This window comes from Tupaia chinensis, unplaced genomic scaffold (genome assembly GCF_000334495.1).
Source record: "Tupaia chinensis unplaced genomic scaffold, TupChi_1.0 Scaffold000366_1, whole genome shotgun sequence".
Lineage (NCBI taxonomy): Eukaryota > Metazoa > Chordata > Mammalia > Scandentia > Tupaiidae > Tupaia > Tupaia belangeri.
In genome coordinates this window covers 2949589-2956931 of record NW_006159863.1, presented here as the reverse complement: position 1 = coordinate 2956931, position 7343 = coordinate 2949589, and the positions used below count along the sequence as shown (strand labels likewise).

Here is a 7343-nt window from a genome sequence, read left to right as displayed (position 1 = left end):
CGAGAGGAGAATGGAGGAGAAGGGATTGCGGCGTGACCATCCCCCCTGGGGGGTGATTTCTCGCTTTCTGTCTCTCTGTCTCTCTCTGTCTGTCTGTCTGGCGAGCACTCGCACCCTACAGTGAAAAAACCTCTAAAAAAAATATGTGATCTTGGTTCAAAAACATTTTTAAAATGTTTAAAATTTATGATATTTAGGGATAAAGCAGATGGCACAGAGGTCAAGGTGCTAGACTTCCACATGGCAGACTGCAGTTCAAGTATCAGACCTTGCAGCTTGCTTTCTCACTTTCCCTCTCTCTATCTCTCTTTGGTCAAATTAAACATAATAATAACTAAATTTTTTTAAAAATCTTTTTAAAAATGTATTGGTTTTTTTTCTTTTCTTTTCTTTCTCTTTTTTTTTTTTTTTTTTTGAGAGGTTTTTGCTATAGGGCACGTGCACTTGCTGGAAAGACAGAGAGAGACAGAGAGACAGAAAGCGAGAAATCACCCCACAGGGTGGATGGCAATGCCACAATCCCTTCTCCTCCATTCTCCTCTCAGGATCTTGGGCACACACGCACAAGCGCCCAGAGTGAGTTTAAGCCACTGGGTCTGGGATTCGAACTGAGGTTGACGGGGAGTCCAGTGACATAGCATTACGCTAACTACTGGTCCCAAAAATGTATGGTATTTATAGAGTGATTGGAAACTTTAAATTGAATTGGATATTAGATATCAGAACAGGTTTTTTGGTTTTGTTTGTTTGTTTGTTTGTTTTGGTTTGGGGGGTATTTTTTTAGAGAGATTGTTGCTATAGGGCACATGTGCTTGCTGGAGAGACAGAAAACGAGAAGTCACTCCCCAGGGGGATGGCCATGTCGCAATCCTTTCTCCTCCATTCTCCTCTTAGGATTTTGGGCATGCACACACACATACTCAACATGAGTTGTAAGCCACTGTGTCCAGGGCTCAAACCGTAGTCAGCTATATGGGAGTCCATAAACATTACGCCATCTGCTGGTCCCAGTATTGTTTATTTTTTATGGTGCAATACTCCTTTTTTTTTTTTTTTTTTAAAGGAATTCTTGTATTTTGGAGATACTGAAATATTTATGAATGAAAAATGGAAGATACCCAAGATGTGCATCAAAATAACATAAGTGTGTAGAAGTGGGTAAAACAGAAGGGCTGTAAGTTGGCAGTTGGGTCCTAGGGACATTGATGCTCATCATGCCATTCTTCTTACTTCTGTGCATGGTTAAAACATTCTGTAATGAAAAGGGTCTTTAAAAAATAATAATCCTTCCTCTTGGCAAGTTAGCTAACTCCCTGTCATACCTTTCTCCAGCAGAGACATAGATCCAGTTGCAGCAAACCCCTGAGGCTGTTCATGTCTATTAATAGTTAGAAAATGCTTTGAGGTTTAAAGATGAAAGATGCCACATAATCACAAGGTATTATTATTATTATATTAAAATTAAACAAGGAAATCTAGACCTGATCACCACCTGAGTCAAGAGTCAGGTCACGTGGATAATGAGCTTCATGGTTGCAGTCCCTTGTCTTGAAGAATTCTTTAAAAAAAAAAGACTTTGCCATAGGGTGCACGCACTCGCTGGAGAGAGAGACAGTAAGAGAAAAAGAAGTAAGAAATCACTTACTTTTTCTTTACAACCCCCTCCCACCGGCCCAGGGAGGATGGCCACGCAGTCAGCCAAGTAAGCTCTGGCTCCTTTAACCACTAGACTATGGGACCAGCCCAGGGCTGATTTTATCTTACATCTAACTTCTGGAGATGACGCTGTGTTACCCACCCTTCTCAGTTCTTGTTCATGACCCAGTCTTATTAGACTGGGCAAGGCCTTGTCTTTTCAGCCCCACCCAGGGGTGGATGCTTGCTATTTCTTCTGTAGGGAGACGTTCTAGATCATCCTTGACTGCCTCCCTGCTTGATTTTCAAGCAGAGTCTGCTTCCTGGGTTCCACATGGCAGTGGAGATCTAATGTATATCACGGTGACTACAATGAACAATATTGTATTGTATGCTTAAAATTTGCAAAGAGAGGGGGCCAGCAGGTGGCGTGGTTGTGAAGGCGCTGGCTGGTTGTGAAGCCACATGGCTGATCACAGTTCAAATACTGGACCTGGTGGCTTGCCTGCTCACTTTCTCTCTCTGTCTCTCTGTGTCTCTGGTCAAATTTAAAATAAATGAATAAATAGGGACCAGCAGATGGCATAATGGTTACATCACTGGACTCCCATGTTAGACCACAGTTTGAATCCTGGAGCTGGTGGCTTAAAATTCACACCTCGTACATGTGTATGCATGGCCAAGATACCTAGAGGAGAATGGAGGAGAAGGGATTGCAGCGCGGCCATCCCCCCCGGGGGGGTGATTTCTTGCTTTCTGTCTCTTTGTCTCTCTCTGTCTCTTCAGTGAGCACACACACCCTATAGCAAATATCTCTCTAAAATAAATAAATAAATAAAATGAAATATTTGGGGAAAAAATTGCCAAGAGAATAGATCTTAAGTGTTCTAACCACAAAAAAGGAGAGAGAGAGAGAGAAAAAACCATGGTCTTGGCTAGTCACATGGGAGTCCAATGCCTTAAAAAAAGAGAGAAAGGGAGACAGTGTAAGTAGGTGTAGTGTCAGAGGTGTTTATGAGCTTGATTGTGGTGGTTTTTTTCATGATGTATGCATCTCAACACATCAGCCCAGCCACGACATGGGTGCAGGGAATAGGGCTCCTCTCCATGATGCTAGAGCCATATAGGAAGCCCAGGGTTTGGGTGCTGGGTCAACTTGAACATGCCTGTTATCCTGGCTGGCTAGAAGGTTGGGTGTGGATTGTGGCATGGTGAGATCTTGTCAGGGATTCCTGGTGTGTGTGTGTGTGTGTGTGTGTGTCTTTTTGTCAATAAATAAATAATTTTTTAAAGGAAGAGAAGGGTTTGCAGTGGGGCCATTCCCCCTGGGGGTGATTACTCTCTTTCTCTTTCTCCAGCAAGTACAAACACCATATAGCAAAACAAAGCGGGGGAGGTGCGAATAGTGGTACAGCAGTAAAACATGATGATCCACAGAGCTGACCCACATAGGAGGGTTCTGGGTTTGTGACCAGAGGTCCCCCGAATACACAGGGCACACACAGCCAGGATCCAGCTCTGGCTGAGATGGGGGTGGATCTTGGCACCGAAACCCTACTGAGAGTGCTTGCTTTCTCATACAAGTGATGGGTAAATAAACTTTTTTAAAAAGACACTCTTTATACCTTAACTTCCTACAATTTTCACGTCAATTATATCTCAATAAAGCTGGGAAGGCAGAAAAAGACTGCTTCCTCCCCCTAAATTGCTTTGCTCCTTTCTACTCCAAACCCACCATCTTTCCCTGACTGTTTCCACCCACAAAAATTGCTCCTTCTCTTAACTCCTTATGCTTAGAAACAACCTCATTTAGTACATAATTATATCCTTCCTTTATTTACTCACGTCCTGGTGTGTTCGTCTCACCAACCAATTTGTAAATTCATTAAGTGCAGAGACTGTGTCTCTATTCAATGCTGTGTTCACATTAGGCTGACTCATTCATTCACTCACCAGACATTTCAGCGACCTCTCTGTTCCAGACATTTCCCTACCTACTGAGACATAGAAGCCAAGGCGGCAAAATTAAACAACTGTTCCAGACATTTCCCTACCTACTGAGACACAGAAGCAAAGGTGGCAAAATTAAATATGGTCCCTGCTTTCACGGTGGGAAGACAGAAGATCAAAACTAAATCAAAGTGAAATTACACCAGAGAAAAACATTATGAAGACTTCTCAACAATTGAAAATATAATTACTGGACCAGCAGGGGGCACAGAGGTTAAGGCAGCTGGATCTCACAGGACTGACCCCCTGGTTTGAGTGCCGGACCTGACAGATTGACAAACACACTGGGCACATATGCATACACGTCCAACACCCCAAAAGGAGAAGTGGTAGAGAAGGGATTGTGGCATGGCCATCCCCCTGAGGGGAGCTTTCTCACTTTTCCTCTCTTTCTCTCTGTCTGTCTATCTCTCTCTGGCGAGTGTATATACTCTCTAGCAAATTATAAAATACTACTACTAATAATTTTAGGGCTGGCTAGATGGCACAGCAGTGACCAGTTACTCAAACACTGCTAGAGCCATGTGGGAGATGGTGAATTAACTGGTACTTGCTGGCTCCATGTGCCAGTGATCCAGACAAGCTGGGATGGGTGGCAGAGGGACATGCAGCAAGAGACCCTATTGAGGGTACTTGTCTTTCTCTGTCTCTCTGATTCTCACTTTAAAGAAAGAAATTAACATGTAGTATCCTCATACCCGCCACACGGGTGCCCAAGATCTGGGCTGGTTGAAGTTGGGGGAGATTGAATGTGAAGACCCTGTTGGGGATGCCTGTCTCTCTCTTTTCCTCTCTTCCCAGTGCTCTCACTCATGGAAGAACAAAAGAAATGAACTTTTGGGGCCAGCCAATGGCACAATGGTTAAGGCAGCTGTGTTAATGGCCAACTACACAGTTCAAGTCCCAGACTCAGCAGCTTAAAGAACATGCCTACTGTGTGTGCATGCGTGCCCAAAATCCTGAGAGGAGAATGGAGGAGAAAGTGTGGCAAAGGCTTAAAAAAGAAAAAAAAGGGATGAATTCTGAAAATAGAAAAAAGACATAAAGTTACTGAATCTTACCTCTTTGAAATTAGTAACAGGTATTGAGGTACAATGTATTATTGGACAGATGTTTGTTTTATAAACGGGGAAATCAGTAACAGAATTAGTAACAGAGCTAAGTAGAGGTACACTGTATTATTGTGTGGATGTTCATTTTATAAACCCATGAATGCCATTCCCCACTGACAGCAGGTAGGGTCCACTTGCCCCTCTGTAATCTACGACACTGTATGTTCACTAGGGCTCTGTACGAGGCTAGATTCCAGATGTTCTGTTGATAAGATGGAGTCATTTCTTTGTTTGAAGTGAACTTTTTTACGTTGGTAGAAGACCCATTTCTACTCTTTCTAATACTTTCTAAGATATTCGCTGCCTTGAGTGTTCCGTTTTAGTACTCAGTCCTTACAATTGTATTCAATTGTGGCTTCTCTCTCTGTCAATTAGTAAACCACCTAGGAAGGGCTGGGATTAAACGCTAAGCCTCCTGATTCTGTCTACCATAATGTTCTGTCTTGTCCTAAGGAGACGTGTAGAAGTTTCCTGGGGACCAGACAATGGTGCAGCAGTAAAACTCAATGCTCTGCGACTCCAAACCACACGGTAAGGTTCCAGGTTCACGTCCAGAGAACTCCCTGACTATGCTGGGCAGGAACACACGCTTGAGCTGACTGAGTGGGGTGGGGCGGGGGGTGGCAGTGGCATCAGGACCTTGTCAAGGATGCCTGTCTGTCTGCTCATGAAAGAAAAAAAAAGTTGCCTCACTCCTGAAAAGCTGACAACTTTTTCTTTAAAGAGTTACGTATTTATTTATTTTTAATTTGACCAGAGTGAGAAAGGGAAAGTGAAAAAGCAAGCCACCGGGTCCAGAACTCAAACCACAGTTGGCCATGTGGGAGTTCAGTGCCTCAACCACCACACCACCTGCTGGCCTGCTTGCACCTTTTTTTTTTTTTAAAGACTTTTGCGATAGGTTGCATGCGCTCACACACCAGAGAGACAGAGAGATAGAAAGCAAGAAATCACACACACACACAGACACACATACACACACACACACACCCCTCCTCAGGGAGGATGGCCATGCCGTAATTCATTCATTCTCTTCCATTCTCCCCTCAGGATTTGGGGCATGCACACACATGCGCCCAGCATGAGTTTTAAGCTACTGTGTCCGGGACTCGAATCCTGTTCAACTACTTGGGAGTCCAGCAATGTAACCGTTAACGCCATCTGCTGATCCCTTCTTGCAACCTTTTAATAACTTTGTGATAAAAGATAGGATGATGTCCTGGAAAACATGGCCAATAGCTCTCGTGGTCTGGAAAAAACCTATGTTTGAAACCTGCTTATATCAACTGAGATGCTTTCATTTACAAATAGCAGAAACAGTAAGCTGAATCCTTAAAAATAACAAGTACAGGGCCAGCAAGTGATGTGGTTAAGGCGCTGGACTCCCACATAGCCAAGTGCAGTTTGAGTCCCAGACCTGGTGGCTTGCAAACCATACTGCGCATGTGTATATTCCCAAAATCCCAGGAGTAGAAGGATGGAGAAGGGACTGCCATCCCCCCAGAAGATTTCTCACTTTCCCTCTTTCTGTCTCTCTGTCTCTCTCTAGTAAGCACACACACCCTACAGCAAAATAAAATAAAATAAAATAAAATAAAATAAAATAACAAGTACAATTATTATCATTCTTCACGATAAGAAATTCTGAGGTAGGCAGACTCTGAATGGCCGGGTAACCCAGTGACTCGATGATATTGGGTCTATCTTTCCACCCAAAGCCAAGCACTATGAACAGAAACAAGGTCCTAAAGAAGGAAAAACTATTGACTTCCTGAGCCTACTTTGCTTTGGTTTAGGTTTAGGTTTTTTAATTTGTACAATAGTCTTATCGTCAGTACATACTGAACGGCTCCCGTAAGAATTACACGAGCCCTATGCAGAGCAGTGGGCTGGTGTAGACACGCGGTGTGCAAGGGCCGAATGAGGTCCGTCCTCTTAGGGGACGTCAATGAAATGAGTAGAGATTCTCCTACCTGGGCTTCAGATCTGACACCACCGTTTGCCAGCTGAGTGACCTTGGATAAACTTACACAATATTTCTAGACCCTTTTCTTCATCGTGGCATCAAGATAACATCAGCACCTATTTCAAGGATTTGGGAGCCAGCAACAAAACAGTGGGTGGAAAACACCCAGCACTTTGAGTCTAGTACCTGGGGAGTGCTTCCCAAATATGAGCCGTTTGTTTTTATGATGATGATAAAAGCAGGAGACCACAAAGGGCCGTAATTGGTAAGACAGGGAAACTGGGCCCTGAAGACGCATTTGGAAGGGAGTAGGGGTCTTTCAAGCATACCGAGTGCAGGCCTGTGTTTTGGTGCCATACAAAGAGGGTAAGGTGAGACCAGAAGTTGGCAAGGCTTCATTGCCCGGGAGAGACGAAGCCTGTGAAACAGGGGTGAACCTGGAAGGCATCTGCTACAATCCCGCCAAGGCTCTGGACTTGGATTCGCTCAAAGGCTCAGGCCAGGCCAGTCTCCGTGAAGAAGCGCAGGGCTGGCTGCCTGTGGCTTGACTTGCCTGCCAGGCACCACAGGTGGCGGTGTGCATGCAGCAGAGAGCGCCAGAGGCGGGCGTGGCAGCCAGC

At 44.4% G+C, this 7343-nt stretch overlaps 1 long non-coding RNA gene across 1 annotated transcript in view; it reads right to left on the bottom strand.

The window, feature by feature from the left end:
• LOC102489513 (uncharacterized) overlaps positions 1-7343 on the bottom strand; it is a 20873-nt gene that overhangs the window by 13024 nt on the left and 506 nt on the right. The gene's annotated exons all lie outside the window — the stretch shown is intronic.